Source organism: Pangasianodon hypophthalmus, chromosome 14, assembly GCF_027358585.1.
Source record: "Pangasianodon hypophthalmus isolate fPanHyp1 chromosome 14, fPanHyp1.pri, whole genome shotgun sequence".
NCBI lineage: Eukaryota > Metazoa > Chordata > Actinopteri > Siluriformes > Pangasiidae > Pangasianodon > Pangasianodon hypophthalmus.
Window position 1 is genome coordinate 20,624,290 of NC_069723.1, and position 26,117 is coordinate 20,650,406.

The 26,117-nt window shown below is 35.1% G+C and overlaps 1 long non-coding RNA gene across 2 annotated transcripts; it reads left to right on the forward strand.

The window, feature by feature from the left end:
* The first annotated feature begins 8,176 nt into the window (after positions 1-8,176).
* LOC128320206 (uncharacterized) lies at positions 8,177-13,970 on the forward strand. 2 transcript variants are annotated; one of them, XR_008303660.1, is made up of 3 exons: positions 8,177-8,274; positions 8,995-9,131; positions 12,844-13,970. It is a non-coding gene; the product is annotated as an uncharacterized LOC128320206 (long non-coding RNA). The 2 variants fall into 2 exon arrangements; XR_008303661.1 differs by lacking the exon at positions 12,844-13,970 and adding an exon at positions 11,884-12,808.
* The last annotated feature ends 12,147 nt before the right edge of the window (positions 13,971-26,117 follow it).

The window sequence follows — 26,117 nt, forward strand, 5'->3', positions numbered from 1 at the left end:
ACTTTTTTTGAGGTTCTTTGGATAGTTTGGGGCTCTTAGCTAGAAAGATTTCCTAGAACAAAATACAGTTTTAAGGGTTTCCACAGACGGACTGATAAGCGTATATGCAATATTACATATTTATGATATACAGTATGTGGGTGATTCCACATTACCGTGCTATGTGTTTTTCACTGACATTACATTTACAAATATGTTATTAAAGGTCAAAGACAATTAAAAAAACACAGTTAAAGTGTCCTTCACAACAATCTAGGTGCAAGTTTCAGATTTTAAAATGCTTTAAAAATATTAATTAAATTTTCAAATAATTATTAAAATATTAATAAAATCTCTGTAGTACATTTTTTTAAACCTGTCTCAGCCCACTGTATCTACACTTTACCTTGAAATGTAAAGAAGAAAATAATTCAATAATTCAAAAATTGTATTATGTTTGCATTAAAGTGTAAATCCATTTAACATCTCGTACTTGAAACATCCTTTACCATGACTCATCCATTACAGGTTACGAAAAATGTACACTTTAGTTCATTCACTCTATCTTGTTACCTGAAGACATTTCCAAACATTACTTTTCCAAAAAAAAAAAAAAAAAAAAAAAAAATATATTAAATGTTACAGAAAAATATTTTCTGTATTAAAGAAAGTAACATGTTATATACCAGACCACCCTTCAGACAAAAAACTAAATATATAAATAAATAAAAAAATGAAGACTGTCAGGTTTTACCTGCAAAACAGAAGCAAGTGTGACTGTCAAAGTCTCTAGAAGACCTGTGACAGATTCTCCAAGATGATTAGTAAACCTTACCATAAATATTCTCATAAAACTGCTCAAAGTGTAAAAAGCAATGAACTTCATAATTCATTCAGAATATATGGAAATTATTTCATGCAAAAGTACTTTAACCGTGGAATTTACCGTAAAAAGTTTCAGACTATTTCAATTAGAGCATTATATTCAATCTGAGCAAAAAGTCCACATCTGTTTACTACTAGTCACATATTAGACAATTTAACACAATGACCTCACTATGTATGCAAATAGGACTATAATTACTACAGTACTCTCCACCTAAATCTGCAAAGGTCACTGTGTCGTAGCCTCTCCTGCACATGACTGTCTCTGAATGCAGCTCCTCGTGATTTCCCCATGCTCCAGCTGTCATTATTTCTCTCTCCTGCAACAATTGCTGAGCTTATCAGCTCTATTTTCTGCCCCCAAATCTCTCTGTAGTTACAATACTCTCCGTGCATGTCTCTGATCTCATTTGTGCTATTTTAGCTCATTACTTCAGTGAGCAGACTTCAATGGATCCACTGTACTCTTCAGGCCCAGGGGAGACCTTACGGCCAAAAGATGTCAAAATAATTTCGATTGTAGGCGGCTTTAGCTATCGGGGGCTGAATTGAAGCATGCCAGAGGTGAACGCTCAGAGGCAGAAACATAAAGATGAGAACCTGAAACATGAGAACTGAAAGAAGCTGCTGGCAGACAGTGAGAAGGAGAGGTATTAACTATATATAGAGATTTCTTTTTATTAAAGTCTTAAGAAAAGGTACAAATACTAGCCCCATTCCCAACCTTAATCTTCTCAACTTTTTTTTTTACAGCTTGAGTTATGTGAATTGTTATGAATTTTCAAGTGACAGTCAGAACTGATTTTTGTTGCATGAGCAGAAACTGTGTGTTTTAAATTAAAATACTTTTTCACTGTAATTGGTTGTATCGTTTTCACACTGGCTTGTACATTTACCTCGAACCAGCTGTGAAACACACAAATCATCAAAAACACTAGCCACTTGTTTGTACAAATTCTTACAGAAGGAAAACATTACCAAGAAATAAAAGTCTGCACTTCAACCTCGAATAAAAACAAAAAACCCTTTACTAACTCAACACTTGGAGGCATTGTGGAGCAGCAAAGAACATCACAGCTCCAGGGTCCTGAGTGTGATCCTGAGCTTGGGTTACTGACAGTCCGGAGTTCCGCACGTTCTCCACATGGCCTTGTGGATTTCTTCAGGGGTCTCTGGTTTCCTACCAAAAACATGCCAGTAGGTGGATTAAGTATGCAAAATTTTTTTTGCAATTTTCATACCATTTTTCATCAAGCCCAAAATGCTTTCTATTCACTATAAACACAATCTACAAATCATTCATCAGCAAGCATTAATGAGATAAATCTGTGAAGATTGAACAAATAAATATTAACAAACAAACAAACGAACAAAAACAAAGAGTGTAGCATAAATGTCAGCATTAATAAACCATAAATCATATGAACAAATTGAAATTCCACATTTAAATTGTATTCCAACACAATAAAAGTAACTCCACCTAAATAATTATGAATTAAATTACAGCATGTTAGGAAATCAGTTCAATATCTGTGGATAGATATATTGGAACCAACAATTCAGATAGTTAACCACCACACGTATGTTAATTCAAGCATTAATTCATAATGTGTTTGTTTAAAAGTGTAATAATAATAATAATAATAATAATAATAATAATAATAATAATAATAACAACAACACAGTATATTACTAAAATAAAACATAATAATAGCCACATATGTAAACAAGCACATACGTAATCTGAATCATATATGCATATAAATTAGATAGAAAAATACTGTCGTTTTTTATATATATATATATATATATATATATATATATATATATATATATATATATATATATAAAACACATCAATATTTTTCTATCTAATTTCTATTTTTCTATCTATCTATCTATCTATCTATCTAATAATTGGATAGATAGATAGATAGATAGATAGATAGGTAGAGAGATAGATATTGAAGTGTAAAAACTCAAGTTTGAAAAATAATAAAAAGTGAAATGTCAGTGTTATATTTCACTTCCACATCCTACTTTAGATGTGACACTTAATGATGTAGTTCATCAAAACCAGAAGCTGGAACTCAGAGTGCTCAGAGCCTCAGAGGCTTCGACTCTCAGCTGATGAACAGTGAGACATTAATGCATTCTCTGTACTTACCTTCAACCTCTCAATTCCTTGTGCTCTTATCTGTATTTTTTTTTTCTGTAAAAGGAAATGGCTGTGACTTTTTAGTTGCCTTCTCCTGATTCCTCTTTTTTTGATGTTACTATGGTAACGAAGCATTCAGCCTCCCTTCCTGCATCTGAAATGTGTCAGATTTGTGAAGATTTCTAAATATGTTTGACAAAAAAGGTGGTTTATTTAAAGCACCTGATAAATGACATCTCTGAGAAAATCAGAATATGAATCATAGTGATGTAGTTTCTTTCGAGTGGCTGTGGAAGAAAACATTATTTATATGAAGTTATGCCACGGTTGAATGCTCAGTTCTGATTCAGAAGGTGTTGATTAATGTTCTATAATGAGCTGTAATGGTCAGTTCTACCTGTTTATTTATAGTTTATACAGCAACAGCTTACTCAGTAACTTTTATGACGGAGGCTCTACATGAACAGATTATGAAAAACTTGTGTAATTGTTGACATGGTGAAGTTTTTTGTGAGCTTAGGTTTATTTTGGAAGGAGTCTCCAGTGTCAGCACTTTGTAACATTCAGAGGTAAAACTATAGCTTCTCGACACGGGAAAGCCTTCAGGATGGAGGGCTTTGCATTTTCTGGCTTCTTGCTAACATGACAAGCTGTGTTTTTTTTTCTTATTAAATTCAAGAAAGAGAAAATGGAGAGATTCATAAGGGAATGACTATTTATAGCTGCTATAATGCAAGAGATAATTATGAACTTGTTTCACAGAAGTGAGAAAAAAAAAACTTTATGGTTTGAGATATAATTCTTATCTAAGACTGCATAAGGCCCTTATCACAAATATCCACCAAACCAACAACAAAAAAAAAGATTTTATTGTACATTTTATTTGTAACATTTTATCAGCATTAAAGAGCCTGTATAGTATATTAATTATATATAGTAAATAAATAATTCAATTAATTATTTTGATAATTTGCTAAATCAAAATGAAACAACTCCTTAGTTACACCAAGTGTTGATATTTGATGAAAAAAGGTTCCTCTAGGGCAGTGGTTCTTTTTTCAGCATTGGCCCTCTATATTCTGACTGATCCCCCACATAACATGTACTGTATATACAGTATTTGTACACACACATGCACACACACTCACACACACATATATTACTGTATATATCACCATATATATGTATATATATATATATATATATATATATATATATATATATATATGTGTGTGTATGTATGTATTGTAAAGCATTAAATATGAAAGTAAAGCTTATGGGCAGGGTTTCAATTTGTATCCTTTCTTATGACTAAATTCATATTAACCCTTTATGGTATTGTATTGCTTTCAGGCAGCATGAACAATCTTGGAATTGCAACAAAAAATAAGAAATTTGTTTGCGTTGCTTCTTGTAGTTTTTGTACATGACCACTAGATGGTGATGTAATGACAAAAGTTAAACTTCAGTGTGTTCTGGGGCAGCACTTTAACACCCATCAATACAAACAATAACATGAATAGAAATAAAGGAAATGTCTGAGATGAAGAAACACAAAATCAATAGCTGAGTGAAGAATTTGCATGAAAAACATAAAAAAAAAATGTACCTCTATTTCCAAGCTGATTTAATGGTGGTTTTCCCTTTAAAACACTTCCATGGCCTAAACATTGCAGCAGTCAACATTTATCTTTATTAGCAAGTTCTAAAGTTCACATTCCTGTTACTGTTCTATATTTGAAAGCTTCATTAATGTGTTTCATTTGTTTGGTCTTATTTAATCCACGAAAAGATCAGACAGGCTCAAACTCTTAGGCAGCTCGATGGGAGCAGTCAAGTTAGTACTCAAGCAGGGAAAGAGGTATAAAAGGGGATAAAAAAAAAAAGAATATTAATAATATAACTTGTTTTTCAGAAATAATTCATAATTGAAAGCAAATCAGACACAAAGACATGAATAAAGAGTGGAAGAAGAAGAAGAAAAAAGAAAACATCAGAAGACAAATCCTTAGAGGCAAAGGAATTAAAAGTTAGTGAAAGAACTGAATAAGTGAAGGAACTTCTATAAAACCAACCTTGCATTAAAAATGTTGCTGGTTCATCAATTTCAGATTATGGGTGTGCAGAATTTTGCATTCTGCTATATCTATCCTATTCTTTTCTCTTTTTTTTTTAACCTTTACCTTTATAGTGTACCACATATGATTTCTGAGCCCTTTAGTAATGTAAATTAATTTATCCTTTCATACTCACCCTCAATTTTTTCTATTTATTAACCCATTTAATCATATATTTACTGTTATTTAGTTATAACGAAGGGAAGAATGTATTTTTGATAGACTTCAATAGTCGATAGTCTGCCAAATTCCATAAATGTAAATATAAATGTGTAGGATAAGCGGTACAGATGGATGGATGGATGGATGGATGGATTAGTTATAATGAGTCATAATCCACAGCAGGTTTTGAATATGATTGGTCGGAAGGTATTGATTAATTTTCCAAAACAGCAACTTTGACAGTAGTGCAGCTGCAAATCACAGGTTTATGTGAATACGCTTGTTCTCATACCTTGTCGTTTCTATAGTAACAGGTAATTAACATGGACTTGTATGGCAGACATCCACTTTTAATTTTTCAAATTGGTAAAGTTTTCTTGGGGAGATATTTACTCAGAATATTTGGAAGGAGTCTCCAGTGTCAGAGTGTTGTAACAGTCAGAGGTAAAGCTGTAACTTTACGTTTTCCAAGATGGGAAAGTCTTCAGGACAGAGAAGTTTGCACTTTCTGGTTTCTTGGTAACATGATAAGCTGCAGTTTTTGTCAGCAACTTCAAGAGAGGAAAAAAATAAGGGTTCGTGGAGGAACGACTGTTTATAGCGTAACTGATAACAGAAACTTATTTTGCAGACTTTCCACAACATTTAATGCAACGTTAAATGGATAAATATTATGATGTGTCATTCATAAAAAATTGTAAGCATTGACAAATTGCTGTGTTATAGGAGGAATAAAACAGTTTGAGACATAGGAAATAATCAATGTTTTGGGTGATAATAGTGTCTCTGCTTCTCATTGGGCCATATTGCCCCACCATGTCACTGATTATTTTTCTGTAACAGTGCTCTCCAGTGCTCCAGGGTTCCCAGTTCAATCCTACAGCTCAGGTTACTTTCACATCAGTGTTAAAGTCATTTTATTTGTCAATAAGCACAGAATGCCAGAGACAACTGTACATTGCAATGCTTGTGGTGAGGCTCTGTAACCTCGCTAAGGCATCGATACAACAGAAAAGAACACACAAACCTTCTTTAAGAGAAGTCACTAGACAATAATTTCAATAAATACAAATAGAACAAATAGAATACAATATTGGAATGCAATTGGTTGCAATATTTATTTAAGAGCAGAAGAGAATAAGTGAGAACATACAGCCAAAAGAGCAGTAGAGAATAAAGTGACACAGTTGTAAATGTCCTATAAAAGTAAAGTAAGTGATGTGCTTAAGGTGACATTTAAACACGCAGTTATTTAGTAGTCTGATGGCCTGCAAATAAAAACCGTTCCTCAGCCTGTTCATCTGTGACTGAAAGCTTCAATGTTTTGACTAATCGCTCAAAGCACTTCATAATAATTGAGGCCAATAGTCATTGTAGCATGTGGCTGTTATCTTTTTTGGTACTAGAACAATGGTGGACCTCTTAAAGCACGAGGGAATCACTGACAGCCTCAGGGTGAGGTTAAAGATGGGTTTTAAAACCTCTGCCATTTGGATGGTGTATTCTTGATGACATGACCATGGATACTATCAGGTCCTGGTGATTTGGGAGGGTTGAGAGTTTTGAAGGCCTTGATCACATCTGACGTGGACAGATTAAATGTGTGGCTGTCTGTGTTCTACATGTGGATTTCCTCAGGGTTCTCCCAAACATATGCCAGGTGTAGGTGGATTAGTGACTCTACATTGCCCCTCGATGTGAATGAGTGTGTGAATGTTTGCGTATGTGTGTGTGTGATGTCCTGTGATAGACTGGTGTCCCATTCCAAGGTGTGTTCCCATCTGGTGCCCAGGGTTCCTGGGATAGGCTCTGGATCCACCTAGACCTAGACCTAGATAAAGCTCTTACTGAAGATGAATGAATAATGAATAAATAATCTGACACTATATTACATCAGGTTTTAGTTTAACTTTGCTCTTTCAGTAAAACGTTGGAGCATCATATGAAATATGAATGTTATTTGTCTCATTTAAATCACATGACCTGATAAATGACTGTGGTAGAGGACTATAATGTGTAATAAGTCTGAGATTCGGCAGTGATGAGATCCACCCAACCTCAGTGGAACTCATTTCCAATGCCACTTCCCCCAGTGAGTACTGCATCATTAGTGTTGATGGATCAATGTTATTACTGGAAAAGCACTAAAAGGCTGGAGATTATGGCTGTTCTTCCTTTTGCCATATTTCTCTGTCTTACAAGCAAACAGCAGAGTAAAGCAACACTTTATCTTACAGACAATAATAACTCTTGAACATCTTAAAGTAAATGAAACTGAACAGGGACATTAATGCAGAAAGTGTGTAAAAATAATTAGTAAAAAAATGATATAACAAACGTAACAACATAATATACTGAAAATGTTATTATTATTATTATTATTATTATTATTATTATTATTATTATTATTATTATTATTGTGGTTGTATTTCTATAGATAAAGAAGAGGAAGGAAAGTGTGATGGTACACTATACGTCAATAGAATGTGCTCTCATACATTTTATTTACATTTCAGTTTAAAATTTAAAACAAATTCATCAATGTAATCATCTGCGTTGAGATGCTTTATTATTCCGTTTACGTTTTTGCCATTTAATAATTGAATACATTTAAATGTAGCACCTTTTTGACTTTCCCCTGAATAAGTTCCACGTTTAACACCTTATCTATACCTTCCCTTAAGTCTAATTTCTCAGTCCTATCTCCACACCTGCATACGGGTGATCTATTAATAGCTAACTAATACAAGAATAATTGTATTTAGTAAATACAATTTGGCAGAGAGAAATTTCTGACATTTACTTGAGGGAGGGAGGAAAAAAAAACTGTAGCCTGAAGCTGAGATTTGTGGGGTGATTAGTTATCTTGCTGTGCTGAACATTTACACTGCTCTTCCAGACATGAACAGTTTAGACGCAGGAGACACAGAGGTTATTAGATGGCCTTTATTAAGGGACGGCTGCTGCTGAGAGGTCAGTGTGTGGTACCTGTTTCTGTACGACTCACTTTTATTCACCTTAATGCCTTCTCAGCAAACTGATGCTTTTAAATGAAATACAGTGTGACGCTGTTGGAAATAATTGTCTATATAAACTACTCTTTTACACCAATTACATCTTTTATATCTAGAGGTAAACTTACACCAATGACCTATTAGCTATATGTCAGAAACCATATTAATGGGAAGTGGGAGCCCAGTGGTTCAGCCTCTGCATTAGTGACTGGATGGTTGTGAATTAAAATCCCAGAACAGCCATAAAGCTCCTGCTGCAATGCAAATATAAAAAATATCAAAGTCTATGCAAGTCTCTGTAATCAATCACCTTTGTGCAAGAACTGTCTTTTTGTTAGTGAGTAAGAAATACCTGATACAGTGTGTTCACTTTTAAATTCCAATATATTACAGTGTTATTTCACTTTCTTGTGTTTTTTTGCTTGCAGTGCTTGTTTAAATGTTCAGGCATTTTTAGTATCAACGATTTCATAACCCGGTTTTAAATTTCCATATTTATCTGTAGTCAGCCCTGCTCTGGGGCTCGTCATTGACTTCCCATATTCACTGCCATTTGGTTGATCTAACAGGAAATGTCAGTTCAAACAGTTACTCATAGTTCACACATAATGGATCAGAACACTGTGTGGAGTAAGAACTGATATGTTCTCTCACTGCTTTGCCTCTTCACTTTCTTCAGTTGTCCTCGGTGTAATGATGCAACTGAGGGACATACGGGACAATACAACAGACCCAAATGTGGGTTAGTCTGGATGTGTGGGTGTGTACCATGCGTGCAGAGAAAATCCCGTCCTGCACCATTCGTGTGGTTAAAAGGTAAAACATTTCATTTTAATAAAGGAATTTGCTAAATGAGTAACTACAGAGACCATATTGTCAGAAAATAGTACATTATTGGCATTGTATTTTGGTCACCATTCATCCAAGGGATGGGAATTTATGCATAGGGAATTTAAATTTTATGACAGTTTATTTTCAGCAACTTACTCCATGCATATCGCTAGTGGCTGAAACACTACATAAAAATTACTTAAAATGATAAAAAAAAAAAAGACTTAAAATGGTTTTGTGTCAAAATCATACAAAAAAAGAAAAAAAATGTGTCCACACTCAACTAGATTTAAAAAAAGACCCATATATATATATATATATATATATATATATATACATATATATACACATATGTATATATACTATATATATATATACAGAGAGTCATAGGTACCCTATTTTTCTTAGTACGAACTTTGTTATAAATTTTTATTTTATGACTTTCACATTTTCAAGTCAGTAAAAAAACATTTTAGATTTCCAAACATTAGTTTTCCAGCACAAAATTAAATGTTACAGAAAAATGTTTGTATGTCAGTAAAGAAAGCAGCGTATTACATAAGAGACACTTTTCAGACAAAAAAACATAATGAAGGCTTCTGGGTTTTGCTGCAAAAATATGAAGCAAGTGTGACAGTCAAAGTCTCCAGAAGAACTGTGGCTGCTTCCGCAAGATGCTCAGTAACTCTTACAGCTCATTTCCTTATAAAACTGCACTCATTGTACTTAAGACTACTCAGTTTTTTTTTTTTTTTGTTTGTTTTTTTTTTAAGCGAAGGATCATCATACCAAATATTGACTTTGTTTCATTTAGTACTGGTTACTGCTCTCTATATATCCATTTAATATCATTATTTTTGTGCCTAAGACATTTGCACAGTAGTATATATATATATATATATATATATATATATATATATATATATATATATATATATATATGGACTTATATTTAAAAAATATATATATATGATTTTATTGAATCAGCTATTTACTTTAAAAAGTAGAAAAAGTACAAAACAATAATACAAAAAGTAGAAAGAAGTAAGGAAATTTATACAAAATGAGGAAAAAAACCCATAGAAAAATGTCTTTCCTCCCACACCACTCTAAGAAACTGAATTTAAGACAGCTTTGTTTTCATTTTTTTTAATTTTTTTCCCAAGATTTTGAGTTCCAGGCAACTGTAACTTAGCCAGATAAGGAAACTGTGTGTTTCCAGTGCAAGCCTTTTAGGTCAAAGCTGTTGCTCAGCAGAACATAACTGCAACCCTGCCAGTGAACCAAGTTTACCAATTATAGACATGATTGTTGAGCTCATTATGAGGAATACAACAGGATGGAGCATTCTGTGATAGGAAGATAAACAACAGGGTGGTGTAATGCACACTGACAAAGGGTTTTATTCCTCTAATTCCACAGCAATTTGCCAGTGCTTGCATTTTTTAATTAATTAAAGAATGACATATAGTATGTTTTATCTATTTATAGTTACATTTAATGTTGTAGATCCTGTCATCATTTACATTATAGCAGCTACAAAGAGTCATTCCCTCACCAGCCTCTTGTTTTCTCTCTTGAAGATAAAAAATAAATAAATAAATAAATAAATAAATGCAGCTAGTTACTAAGAAACCACAACATGCAACATTCTAAATCCTTTGACTTTAAGTTACAGCTTTACCTGCAACTGTTACAAAGCACTGACACTGGAGACTCCTTTCATAAATGTTTAATAAAAATTTTACAGAAAGCTTTACAGAAGCTTTACAGCATAGAAAGAAAAACACAATATACTTTTTAACCATTTATAGTTACATTTACTGTTGTGGACTGCCCAAACAACAAATGTGTTCCTATTATCACTTATGTTATAGCAGCTACTGTATAGTCATTTCTTCTCACTTTTTTCTCTCTCTTGAAGTTAATAAGACAAAAAAAAAATGCAGCTTGTCATGTTACTGAGAAACCATAAAGTGCAAACTCTTCTGTCCTGAACACTTTCCCATGTTTTTAAAGTGTTTTTAAAAGTTTAAAGTTACAGGTTTACCTCTGACTCTTACTGACGTTGGAGACTCCTTCCACAATAACGTATTAGAACGAGAGCATTTATATAACCCTGCGATTTGCCTTGCAGCCAGAACTATTGTCAGAGGTGCTGTTATAGAAAACTAATCAACACCTTCTGACCAATCAGATTTGAGAATTAAACATTGATGCAGAATAAGACTAGATTATATATTACCTGACACTATGCTTATTATTGCAAGGACATGAAAAGGATGTTAGGATGGACAGCATTAGAACAGTTGCCTTTGTTTGGCCTTTGATTTTTTTAGCTTCATTATTTTATTTCTGTTTTCGTCTTTTCATTAATGTCCACAATATGCATGGAGAAGGTTGCTGGAAATTAACTGTCATGTTGTCTGACAGCAGGCTCCTTTCACTGACATTTTCAAAAATAATTTGCAGTTTCCCGGAAATTACAATCTCTTTGCTGGATGTAGCATTGCCGTGATGTGCAAATGTTGTGACAGTCAGTCTTGTGCTTCTCCAGACAATAAAAAATTACAACTGTCTGCATTTTCCTTAAGCACTTGCTCAAGGCCCAGCTGGACAGTGGCTATAATTACGAGTGCTGCCAGCATGTGGTAAACAAGATAAATTTAGATGCTGAAAATAGCCTCACAACTGGTTTAGAGTTTGCCACGTTGAACCTTCTCACACTTCCTTTCAGGTGGCTCTCAGTGTGTTATATTTTGGCATGGACACATTCAGAAGCATGTTCCCAGTCTCCTCCTCACTGCATACCTGACACTGATGATGATTACCTGCTCATGTCCCCCCCCTCTCTCTCTTAGAGTGGAAGAACTCACTGAACACCTTTGGGATGACCTGGAACACTGACTGCACCCCAGGTCTCCTCGCTTGACATCAGCACCTGATCTCACTAATATTATTATAGCAACAACTAAATAATCAGCAAGCACTTGGGAGTGATGGTCAGGTGTCCACAAACTTTTGACCAGTGTATACACCTACAGTCTTATCTTTTTTTCCAGCAACACCTCCTATGGATCATATATTCTTGGCCTTAATGGGATACAAATCACATCAAACATAGAACCATGACAGACTTTAGTGCATTTGGTTTGTGGGAATTTTGTTGTTTTATCTAATGAAAGTAAAGCGTACATGTTTGCAGTTAACAATGGCAGCAGATTTCCAAAGATTAACAATATAGTTTTGTTATTAACCCTTTACGCACCATTGGTTCACCATTTTATGATTGCTCCAATTCTTTAATAATGCCATTCCAATGAAGGTCTGCACATAGTAGAATGGATTAAACACTTAAAACATGTATTTGTGTAGTTATTGATCAGATATGGTTCATGCCTGAATGTCTGTTTTATTTTAAAAGAGGGAAGCGCATAGTTAAAATCTTTATTTAGTTGAATGTAACTCCAATGTAATGTACTGTAATATACAGTATACTGCATCATCTATAAAATGTTCATACTTCTGATACAAATTTAAGTTCCTGTAGGACTACTGAGGATTGAATAAAGTGATTAAAGTATTGTTATTCACATCTATTGTCTGTCTCACTGGAAAAACTGCACAGAGCCTAAATTTACACCAGTCTGGATTTACACAGTGTTTACAATCTGATCAAAATGTCCTTTTCCAACAGCTCCTGCCAAACCCCACTCCTGAAGTCATGTCAGCAGCTGAGAGGAATTTTGATGCTGGGAACAAGAAGCATCTCACCAACAAACCATCACCAACAAAGGAATTTATAACTCATGGGAATCTGGAGCAGAGCTGGTAAACCATGTGAAATTGTTTCCCTATAAGGTTATCTATCTTGTCCTTATCAACGCTCCCCCTGTCATGGGGACACAATTGATCCCTTGTGTGGGGTTTGCATTTTTGTTATTCACCCAGCGTTCGTGAGTCTGGTGGACCCGCTACTTGATTCGTCTTGGAAAATACATTCATATCACGTTATGCAGAAATACTCACAAATCATATCTCTACTTATCTCTTTTACAAACAGTACAAGCATAACATGTTGTTAATATTTGCATATTCTATATATGGTAATTCGTTTCTCGTAAATCCTTTGAAATGAAGACTATGATGGTACAAATCACACTTGAGCAAACATAAATAAAACACGGTTTCATGACAATTTAATTTATTCAGATGTCAGAAAAACTTCAGTAGGTCAGTTCTGCATACAAAGCTTTTAATGTGAATGATAAATAAGCCATGTTAAATACACGTACAAGCATTTTACACACCACATGAGGGACATATTTTACCGACGTGTGTGTTGCAAAAGTACACCTTGCACTTTTTTCACGTGTTATTGCCAGTCTGCCTCCCTTCTGCCGAACTGGCCAAGTGTCACAGTTATCAAATCGCAAACATAATATATATAAATGTTGTGGAACTTTTCCATGGACATTGTTGCACAGAAAAAAGCCTGCATGTAAGTCTGGTCCAACTTCTTTTACCTCCCTCCAAAAAACTCATCTTCTCTCCCGATTATTTGCTATTTTAACCAATCATGTTGGGCCTGATTTCATCCTTATCACACCAGAAGCCATTTTTGGTAGCTCATTCCTAGAATGAGGGCATCATTCGATTTCAACATTTTCGGACATCAAACTTTCTAGTAGGGCGCAGATGAGCTGGTGCAGGGAAGATTTGTTAGGCAAAGTCATCATCATCTTCAAATTCAACTGCCAAAACCTGAGCTGATCAAGACATGATCCTCGTGTTCAGAAAGTTCTTCATCTTTCAAATGGGGAGCTTCTTCAACATTTGCCTCACAACTTGCAAAAAAAAAAAGATTAATGCAAAAAAATAAAAATCTCTGAAGAATAATTTTTGGCATACTGACTGATTGTGGTGAGGTGCCATACAGTGTGACACAGAGCTATGTATATCTTATGTCCCTGCTCCAGTTTGCAACTGAGTGAAAGTTATGAATTGATATATAATTTGCAGGTTGCTATGAGAAAATTTATAGATACACATGCAACAGGGAGAGTAGAATGCAAGAATATACAAGAGTTAGCTCCGGTCCATTAATCTGATTGTGTAAGTTGATAGCGAGCTAGCCGATGTGCTAGATGAGTGTAGCTTCTTTGGGATCTGTTTCTGCTAGTAGAGCAAAAATAACCAGAACATTTGACCATATTCTATCCAAAATGTCATTTACTCAATATTAATTTCTTGTTGATAGAATTGTTGTATAAAAGAAATATCACACTCACAATCTTTTGGTTAGATTGAATATTGGCTCGATTGCATCACGATTGCAAGTACAATATTGCTTAAACATGCAGAGTAGACAGGTTAATGTGCTTCAAATGTAACAATTATTGCAACTTTGTTTCTATGTGTGCATTTGTGTCTGCGTGTGTGTGTGTGTGTGTGTGTGTGTGTGTGTGTCTTGTTTCCCCTGCTGCAAGATGCAAGAATGCAGGAATAAAGAGGTTTTCATTGTTGAAACATAAAAAGTGAAAAAAGGTTCAAAACTGTGTGTGTGTGTGTGTGTGTGTGTGTGTACTTTCACACACAAAAAAAGAAAAAGATAGAAACCGACACATGAAGAAGGTGTAGAGAAAACACTGACAATAAAGATAAAGGTCAGGAAGGAACATTTCTTTGTCATTTTTATCATGTTTACCTGAGGGCTTTTTTTCCCAACAGTTTCTACACTCATTACTCATGGGTCCAGTAGGCCTGAAAATCACATATGAAATATAAATGTGTGTGTGTGTGTGTGTGTGTGTGTCTGGAAGTCAGTGAGCTTATTGTGCACAGGCTGCACACAATAAAAAATAGTTTTTCAAAATGTTCTTCAGGGCCAGTGAGTATCAGGTTGAAATTACAATTGATTGTAGTATTTTTCTTTTTCTAAACATTGAATATGGGTCTCATAGACTTGAACACCACACAAGGGTTAAAAAAAAATAGTTTTATTTAGCACTGCCTTACTAATAAATTCGATTAGTTTATATTTAATAAATAAGTTTATATTAAAGTAGTTTCAGGTTGCAGGTTACTGTATGTCCTCTGACACGGTAAACATGCTACAAAGATGCAGCTCTGGTTCTTTATAATCAGTGCCAACATGTCTAACACTTATATTTATAACAATTTGTATGAATTGAGTTGTATTTAAAGATATAAAGTTTAAATTTTATCCTTGGGGCTTATAAATCTGAATAAAATCTAACTACGTTGTCCTCATTCTATCGAACTCATAAGAAGATTAGTTGATCAGGGCACAGTTTGTATTTATAATATGCATTTTAAAAAACGAAAGAAAAAATTATTCAGTATTTATCACTGATTTTACCACTATGCCAGACAAAATAAGTTTGCTTCTTAAAATTTATAGTCTTACAACTAGGTGTCTCGTGCAATGCCTCATTTTTTATTGGTTTAGTGCTCAATATTTTCATATATGGATTTGAACAGAAAGTTTGCATGGCATAAACCAGATTTTTTTTTTTTTTTTAATTAAGTATGAGCCCCATGACTATTCTCCCGGAAACACAAAACAGAAACCCAGAATTCTGGTTCTGACAGTTCCTCAGCCTCAGTTACATCACTTATAGTTATAATTAGTCTCAACTAGAAATGTGTGCAGTTTTTTTTTCATTTTCAACATTTTTCATAAACATTTTTCATAAAATTCTTCATAAACATCAGTTCACAATGTGTACATACAGTGATGTCACTATTTTTGTGATAAACCCTTGACATATGAGATTGCACTTAAAGCCTGTCAGTTAAATGTTATTTGAATGTTCATTTGTTTTGAGATGGAAAGGAAGTAGGCAGTAATAAGGCCCAGACCCCTGGAAGGTATGATGGGCCACTCCTAACTCATCAAGACACACATCAAGGTTTCATTGGGACACACAAATGGACACGTAATGGTTATTGAAGCTGTTCAGGTTGTATCTGCGAAAATCATTTAGACAAATGCATTTTCTGGAAAAAGATTTGGTTTTACAAAAGTTACTTTTCCAAAGGGATAGCGTGCTGGTTAAGAGCTGATAACTATCAATGTAATAACCTAGTTAGCTAGTCAAGTGCATAAATACAGACTAATGGAAAAGAACAAGTACATACCATGAGCTAGATCATGCCTCAGACAATGTGTGTGGTGCAGCAGGCTTTGGTATTTGTTAGCATGTACAGCACTGAGGTGCGTCACATGACTGTGAAGTGCATCAAGTTTAAATATAGCAAATGAGAATTTTTTTTTTTTTTTTTTTTTTCACAAGCCGATAGAAAGTATAGTTTCTTTTCTTTCCCTGGTTGTTGATTCTACTTGTCCACTGAGCAACTAAGAACAAAAATCTAATAGCCAGGACACGAAGTCTGCTTGTCCTCGGTGCTAAGACTGCTGGTGTGTCCACCTTTGATAATTGTTTATAATCTTAGTAAGCTTGCAGCAGCAATTTGTGTTTTGTGGGTTACTCATAAATAATTACTCATACGTTTGCACTCAGTGTAACATAGTGGTAAGACATATGCTTATGTTATCATTTATAAATCATTTTGTATATTTAACTCTACAATCAGTAGATAATTCTGTCCCTGAGGTAGTATATCCAATGCAGAGGTCTGGATCACATCCAGATAACTGCACTCCAAGTGACAATCATTTTATCGCTGATATATTTTTAACCCGAGCAAAGGTTTCTTCAGATCAGAAAAAAACACTGCTTACCACCCCTATAAAAATGCAAATCTGCTCATCAAGTGCTCCCAAAGACAGCCACCCACATTGTCTATGGAAAGAAAGCTGTGGAATGTGATTCAGAGGTACTCCAATCTGCAGGGGGAGGACAGGTAAGCTCCAGCCTCCCTCTGAAAATAATGTGTCAGAGTCTAAAAATAGAGCTGGACTGGCCAGGCAGACACGCACAGGTTTTCATGTCTTTGGCTTTTGACATATTTTGACCAGACTGTTAAATATTATACAGATTGGGAAAATCCTGAAAAGGAACTGAAAATTCCTGGCTATTATGGAGCATATATTATAATGGACCATGAAAGCTTTCAGCATTCAATTATCACATCTGAAATACAGAGAGTGAAATTGATGCACTGTGTGTCGAGATCTCTACATGTGAGCAAGGATGGCTGGTATAATTAAGCTAGAATGGCTAAGCCCTCCTGTCATTCAAAGATAAAAAGGCATCAATATATCGTTATGTTTTTGGCATCCACACCAGATTATTTGCTGTTAACAAGCTTTAGAGGAGATTATTTATTTATTTGTTTGTTTGTTTGTTTGTTTGTTTGTTTTACTGAACACAACAGCAGCCCCAAAAGTCATAAGAAGACTAGGCTGGGGCTGATTTCCTTTTAGCCCAGACTGTAGATTCTTGCATTGACAGATGTGTCATCTGATTACACAGAGTGAAACACTCCCTATATTTGATCTCCATTTGTGCTGATATTGTTCCGACCACTTCTCTGACACTTCCAGAACATCTCATCAGCAGTGACACGTGAGAAGTCACATGTGAAATACAGATGCATGTGTAATGTGGGGTGAGTGCAAGTGTGTAAAATCAGCATGTGTTCCCTCCCAGGACTGCCGAGGTCGGGATTTCTGTGTCCTCATAGCTAGGCACATACAGTATTTTCTCAAACTCTGCCAGATTTAAAAATGAGCCTTTTTAAAATGAGCTTTGAAGATTGAGAGTGTTTTGTCAAAATGTTTCTGTTGATTATGTATATTTTATGTACTTATATTTTGGGTTGTACTTCTTGTTCATCACTTGTTCCCCAAAGGAATGCAAACCTTTTTATTAAGCTTCATAGTTCTTTGAAATGCAATTATTCTCAAACATACACAACTATATATTCTGTGCATGTAATATATACTCATATACATTGACCTGCAATATGATGAATTGTTATCCACACTGCAGTCTGCTTTTCAGTGGAATCAAGATCGTTCTTATTTTGGGACTTTATCTATCGCTATCAGGATTGAAAACATCTCAATCTGTTGTCTGGACTGAGTCCCATCCCATCTGCAATGAGAAAGCAAAGCACAGGCTTCCCATGAGTGAATATGCAAATGGAAGCTCAGGGAGAATTTCAATTATTTCACATTTTGCACAGTGGCATGACAACTGATATGAAACCACAGCCAGTTCTACACAGTGGTAAACCTTCTCCTGGCTTAATCAATACGTATGTTTGATACATTTTTACTCCTGGTATCATAAAAGAATTTATTTGTGTGTGACACATGTGCTCAGTGGTGTATTGTGATTGTATAAAAACAGAGCTAACCTCTGTAGTAACTATAGCGGATTTATTACAAGTGTCAGAAAGGATTATGGACAGTTCTCATCTTTGCCAGGTTCACAAACCTGCAGCGCTCTGATTCCGGTCACTGTGTAAATATTATCCACACCAAGGTTTATATAAAGCATTGCACATTGGTTTTGCTTACACAACATGAGCTTGGGAGTTTCAGGCTCACAGACTATCTGTCAGCACCATGAATCACAGCATCAGAAAGAAAAACGAGACCTAAACAGTTGTGAAATGGAGCTGCTGCTGAAGATGAAGTTACATTTTGCTAAGCGCACATTAATGTTGTCATGAATTCTGACATTAACACCAATAAAACATGATGTATAGTGATACCCAGAGGTGGAAATGTACTGAAATTCCTTACTCAGGTAAAAGTGTAATTACTCCAAACACATCTTCTGGTAAAACTTGAAGTACGGCTTCAAATTCTTTACATGTTCTAAAATAGAAACATAGAAACTCTTTGATTTACTTAAAATATGAAAATAAAAGTACAAAAAAGATTCACAAAAAGAAAAATGATGTCTGCCTCAAACCACATATTGATTTTATTTACAGGTGGTAAATTAGTAACTACATTAGTAACTGAATTAATAACTTTTACACCAAGGAACCAACATTAGCTAAGGCTAATTCTAATCATTAGCTGTGCAATGCAAACCGCTATGATAAATACAAAGTGCAGCAGATAGAATATAGTATTAGCTCTCATGGTTGCTATTACGTCTGTTAAAGTTTAGATTTGTTAAGAATGTAGATTGATTCCTTTAAGCTATCTGATGCTAGGCTTTACAGATTTATCGTTATAGAGAAAAGTAATGATTTTCGGAAATATAGGGAGGATAAACTTTTTTTTTCTTTTGAAAGAAGTAGAAAGGAAAGGAAAGTAAAAGTCAAAAGTATGCAACTCTGAGACATAGAAATGAGCTGGGGTGGTATCATGGTGCAGCGAGGCGTTGTGTAGCGTTAGCTCCAGGGTCGCCAGTTCGATAACTCGGGTTTCTGTCTTTGCTCAATTTCTGTGCATGTTCTTCCCGTGTCTGTGTGGGTTTCCTCCCACCTTTCAAAAACATGCCATTAGGTAGATTGGCTTATGAAACGTTTCCCTAAGTGTGAATGAGAATGCATTGTGGTCTGTAAGGGTGTGTTCCCACCTCATGCCCAGTCTTCCTTTGATATGCTCCAGATCCGCTATCTGGTTATTGAAAGTGAGTGAGAAATTAGGAATGTATGCACAAAAATGGAGACATTTCTATGAAACAGATTAAACAAATCAAACAGTACCATGTTTGGTGTCCAACCTTCACTAACTTGAAATGTTTGAAAAAAAAAAAAAAAATAGAAATCACCAATGTAGTCACCTAATGGCCTTTTTTAATTCAATTCAATTCAATTTTATTTGTATAGCGCTTTTAACAATGGACATTGTCACAAAGCAGCTTTACAGAAATAAATGGATTCACAAAAATATATTGTAAATATTTAAATTTATCACTGTGAATTTATCCCTTTTAGTATGCGCATATGTGTGTAATAGATCGCACTGTATAATTCTTATTATGCCATCTATGAGACCTGATATAATTAATCCCTCAACCCTAATATATACTATAATATATCACTGTTGAGCTACTGATAGCTTAATTTAGCAGCTCTATTAATACTGTGTTACAGAAAAAAATCATGGAAATTAAGGGCAGAATTTTCACCAAAGTAAAATATGTAAGTTCGACAAAAAGTAAAAAGGTTTATGTTAAACTCATTTAATAGTAATACGTACATATAAGAACTTAATTAATTGTAGTAACATGGACATGATATCACTGTGTAAAAGTTGAAATTCTGCTCTTAATTTAAAAACGTTGAGCCGTGAATTATTTTTTCAGTGAAATTTGGTACCTCTTTTTCAGTAATGACATCACGTTTGCTGGTTTCTCCTTCCCTGAACTCTAGCTGAAGATGAAGCCATCCTTATTACCTTCTCTCTCTCACTCTCTATACAGTGGCAGTCTGGTTTGTAAGGTCTTGCCTTATGACACTTCTGTTTAATATTTCACTACTCCCTTTTCACAAGCAAGGTAAGAAGTATGTAATCAGGGTAATCCATTTACTCTACATTTTGTGTTAAATTCAGAGGAAAGGTTCCCTGAAAACATCTCTTACAGCTTATTCACAGCTCCATGTAAGCTGCTGTAGTACTTGAAATGACAGCTTTTCACACTGTCTTTTGGTATAGACAGAGGGAGGAACTGCAATTATTCTATCCTTCTCATGATCTCCATATTGATCTGACTCAAGAACCTGTAGAGAGCAAAAGGACTATCAAACACTCATCAAGCCCATATCCGCTAACCTGCAGCGCTCTCATTCTGGTCACTATGTAAATATTATCCATGTCGTCATAGTTTATATAAAGCATTGCACACTGGTTTACACAAGTCTCATGCTCACAAACTATCTGTCAGCATCAGAAAGGAAAATGTGACCTAAACAGTTGTTAAATGGAAATGCTGCTGAAGTTCACTGGAACTGAGTCACCCGTAGCATTTAACCCTGAATTATTATCCAGAATTATTCTTCATTGTTCATTTATTTATCTTAAAGAATATTATTTTTTAAAAAGTACAGTATAGTACCTACTAAGAATTAGTCTACATTCACTAAAGCAAAAGGAATCCTTGCATTTTCTTTGACGTGGCACTGTGTAATTGCTGCCATTTTGAGGCATTGTGTCTGCGTTATTGTGTTATTGTGTCTGTGCTTCATTAAGAATATTCATTTTCATGTATACTGATAATCAACTGCCTGAAAACACTTTTCTACATACAGTACATCTTCAACAAGCAGCCATACAGCGGATCCTCTCAGTTGTGCTTGTCGTAGTTGTATTAGCTAGCTCTAGCTACTGTACATTATAGGACAACTGGGAAGTTTATCTTGGTAACAGTTATTGCTAACAGTAAAAAAAAGTTAATTAGTTATCTGATATCGACTTACACTTTTTTCCTCTTGATGAAACATGCTGGGATCTTTGAACCCCAAGGGACGTGAATAGCCGTCTGTACACTTTTGAGGCTCTCCAGAACAGGAAGAGGGTTGTGTATGAGATAAACATACATCAGGAAAACACAAATTTGGTAAGTTTCCTGCCAGTTTATGTGGAATTAGCAGTTTGGGAGAAAGTATATAAGCATCACAGTCTGTTGATGTGCTGTTCAGTCACTTCTGAAGAAAGATGAGTAATTTTAGCCATCTTTCACCTCTAGTTGCATTATATTGTACAGCAAAGCCAGAAATTCTGTCCCAGTAGAAAAATCATGACTTAAATGTTCATGCATTGGAAACCCTTGGGTACAACTCATGTATTGGAAACCCTTAAATCCATCCATCCATTTTCTATACCCCTTACTTGGGGCACAAGGCGGGGACACCAGACACCAGATGGGGGGCCAGTCCATCACAGGGCACAATCTCACACACACTCACACACCCATTCACACACTACAGACAATTTGGAAATGCCAATCAGCCTACATTGCATATCTTTAGACTGGGGGAGGAAACCAGAGTACCTGGAGGAAACCCCTGAAGTACAGAGAGAACAAGCATACTCCACGCATGCAGGGCGGAGATGGGATTCAAACCCCCCAACCCTGGAGGTGCGAGGCAACAGTACTAACCACTGAGCCACTGTGCCCCCCAAGCCTTAACCATTGGAACCAAGGGGGTTCCAATGAGAACTCCTACAAGAACCTAAGAACCATTAACGATCTAGAAGACACTTAAGAAACTATATATTTTTTAGAGGATGTCTGGAAAGTTATTTATGTCCAATTGATTTTTTTTAAATTTTTTTAATTTACTCTCTGATTACTTACAGTATTGAACAGCACTTTCATAATCTAGAATGTGAGACTTCAGGAACAACATTAATGAAAGCTTAGAAAGAAATGTTCCAACTAGCACTGACTCATTTTACCCATTTAACCCCAGGTAAGCTGAACCAACCTCTCTGTTTTCAGGTTTCATACTCAATAAACCATTCAATCTGAATACAAAATGTCACAGCAGTGTAAGTTATTACCTGGTGCTTAATATGAAATGCTATTACACCATTAAGATGTCCATGTTGTATAGAGATCCTTATTTGTATTAAAATAATGAACGAAGTGAAATGTAGTGTAGTCTTAATCTGTTGAAGATTCGTGTGGTCAAGAGCTGACTGTGGAATGGTTCGAAAAGCGTTTTATTCTCCTGACATTTAGAATTACAAACTTCAACGTGACATACTTGAGTCAATTAATTCAGCATCCACAAACCATCAAACAATGCCAGAAGGAAAATGAAGTAGGAAAACAACTGCTCTGAACATTTGTGCACAAAATCTAATTTATTGTAAAAACAACACGAGAGCCTCTGGACTGCAATCGTTGTTTTTTTTTAAACAGCCACCTAAGCTTGCAGCTTGTTAGAGACTGTAAGGGTTCCAAGGCTAATATTGTCTAACCTCCCAGCATTGCACTTATCAATTAATCAGATTTTAGTTGCTAAGTAACTCTGGACTTTTCAAAGACATTGCAAGCACTGACCCTGTGCGTTTTTTTTTTTTTTTTGGGGAAATCAAGAGCTCCTTCCCAGGGTGCTTGCTCATTTTTATGAAAAAAAAAAACAACATTTTTTAAACTACTAATAGTGAGAGACTAAGGTTATTAAAGGCTAAGGTAGCCTTTAGCTGACTCAGTTGGATATTTTCAGCTCAACCAAAATACTTCTGTGTATAATTCAGTTTATTACATATTAAATACTCTATGTGGCCAATAGTTTGTGGACACCTGACCATCACACCCATATGTGGTTCTTCCCTAAACTGTTGTCACATAGCTGCAAGCACAGAATTGTTTAGAATATCTTTGTATGCTGTGCTTCACTGGAACTAAAAGACCCAAACATGTTCCAGCATGACAATGCCCCTATACAGAAAGTGAGCTCCATGACGTCATGATGTGCCAAGGTTGGAGTTGAAGAACCCGAGTGTCCTGCACAGAGCCCTGACCTCAACCCCACCTTTGGCCTGAACTGGAACACTGACTGCACCCCAAGCCTCCTCACCCAACATCACTGCCTGACCTAATCTATTTATTAAGCCATTGTTAGACATTAAATGCCATTTTTATTTGTTTTTTTTTTTTCTACTGTAACATTTGTTTTCTACAGAGAGTGTAAAAAGGACTCATGTCATTATGTTAATAATGCCAAGCACCACTTTTACATAACCTCTCCTTTTTTAAAAATTTATTTGTTTATTTATTACTTTAGGCTCTGTCCTTAATATCAGGGTGGTTGAATGGTCCTAAATGAGTTCACTGAAGCCTTTCCTTGTTCTAATATTGAAGTTTTTCTGTGTTTACAGACATGGGGAGAAAATGCAAATCTGCACAGACAGTAACTCAATCTCAGGATTAAACCTGAGCAGAAAAAAAAAAAAATATATATATATATATATATATATATATATATATATATATATATATATATATATATATATATATATATAGTCACGTGAACTTTCAGTTCTTTATTTCCTTGGTGTGTGTGTGTGTGTGTGTTATATAAATGTGTTATGCACCAAGAAAATAAAGCTGAACGTTGAAAGCAGAAAAAAAAGGTAAAATGTGCAGCTCGGCAGGCTTCAGGATCAGAAGTGGGTGGCACTGGGTTTTAGGATATGGTGTCTTTCTCATGTCTAATAAAACAAGAGGAATTTTGGTATACCACAGAAAGGTCGAATTCTCAAATCAGAGGGTGTGCATAAATTTTTGCCAACAGCAGCTCTGACAGTAGTTCCGGCTGTAATGATATGCTTATGTATGTGCTGGTTCTAATACATTTAATCTTTCTTTACTCATTCACAGGAACTTGCATGGTCGGCGCACCTCATAATAAAAGGCTATTAATATCTGGATTAAAATAATGTGTTGTATAACAAAGAATAATATATAACCATTAATCTGGTGAAGTTTTCCAAAAGGAGACTCTTATTGAACATTATGGAAGGAGTCTCCAGTGCAAGCACTTGGACATGGACGAGTCTTCAGGACAGAGGGGTTTGCGCTTCCTGGCTTCTCAGTCACATAACAAGTTTTTTTTTTTTTTTTTTTTCTTTAAATCTTCAAGAGAGCAAATACAGCAGATGCTGGTGAGGGGATCATCACTACTTTACCATAAATGATAACAGGAACTTACTTGTCTCTGGGAGATTCCATAACATTAAATGTAAATATAAACAGTTAAAAAGTGTGATGTGTCATTCATTAATACATTTAAAAATGTCATCATTGGCAAATTGCTGTGGTATAAGTGAAATAACACACTTCAGACCATGCGGTTATATGAAAATAATCCACTTTGGGGCAGTAACAGTAACTCCGCTTTGGGTTGGGCCACATCACACCACCCCAGCATGGATTATTTTCATATGTATTGTGTGTAGTATTCCTTACATACACAAACACACTTTTCATGGGTTTAAAAACAGATACAATGAGTACTCAAGAGCTCTTATGATAGTTAATGGCTCTCAGCTTTCTAAAGATGACCTTTCTCTGGGAAACACATTGATGTAAAATATTTAAAGATCTCACCATAGGGACAAACTGAGTAACCACTAATGGTTCTAGATTTAACCTTTAAGAGTACACAAGCTATAAAAGAGGTAGTGATCTTTTTTATTAAAGCAACCAACTGAACAAAAAGTTAAAGAACGAAACAAAAATTATTTTTTCATTGTGATTCTTTTTTCTTTTCCTTCACAAAACGTCTTCAGGTTCTGATGTTCTTATGCTACCTTGTCAGGACCAATCCAGCACAAACCCAAGTCCAGACAACCTGTCAGACCTCTACGGTAGTTAAATGGTTGACAGCTGAGACTTCTAAAAAAAAAAAAATGTTCCGATATTACAAAAGAGTATTGCACTCACAAAGAATCAACATGGGAAATCATGCTAGTGTAAATGGAACAAAAAAAATGTTCTCTGACAATAATATTCACCTCCATGTTAATTTTTTTTGCTCTGTAGCGAGCTGAGTTTTGGAGATCTCGTTCAGACACAACAGAGATGAAACATCACACAGTTAACATAACCAATCAAAAGCAATTATATACATCCTCCATCTGCACTGATCAATAATTTCCCACTGGATATTCATAGTCTGTTCCACTCCCATTTGATCCTGAAGGGAATTGGATCAATATTTCATTTACATTTAAATATCTTCATTTACAAATGATTTTACCCAGTGTGACTTCCAAAGGAGGCAGAATCCAGTCCAGCTGCTTAATGAGCTAATTGTGATTATAAGAACTGCAGGACTGAGATCTGACAGATTTGTAGGAAGAACACACACACACACACACACACACACAATCTACACAGAAACACAGCTAACATGATGGCTGGGGTATGTGCTATTACTTCCAAGCGCTGCAAACACTATAGTAACAAAGCAATTAGTCAAAAAAATAAATGTTAATCTTCAGGGCTGCTATAAATGGACTAGCAGGGGTTTTTAGTATCCACGATGTCAAGCATGCTT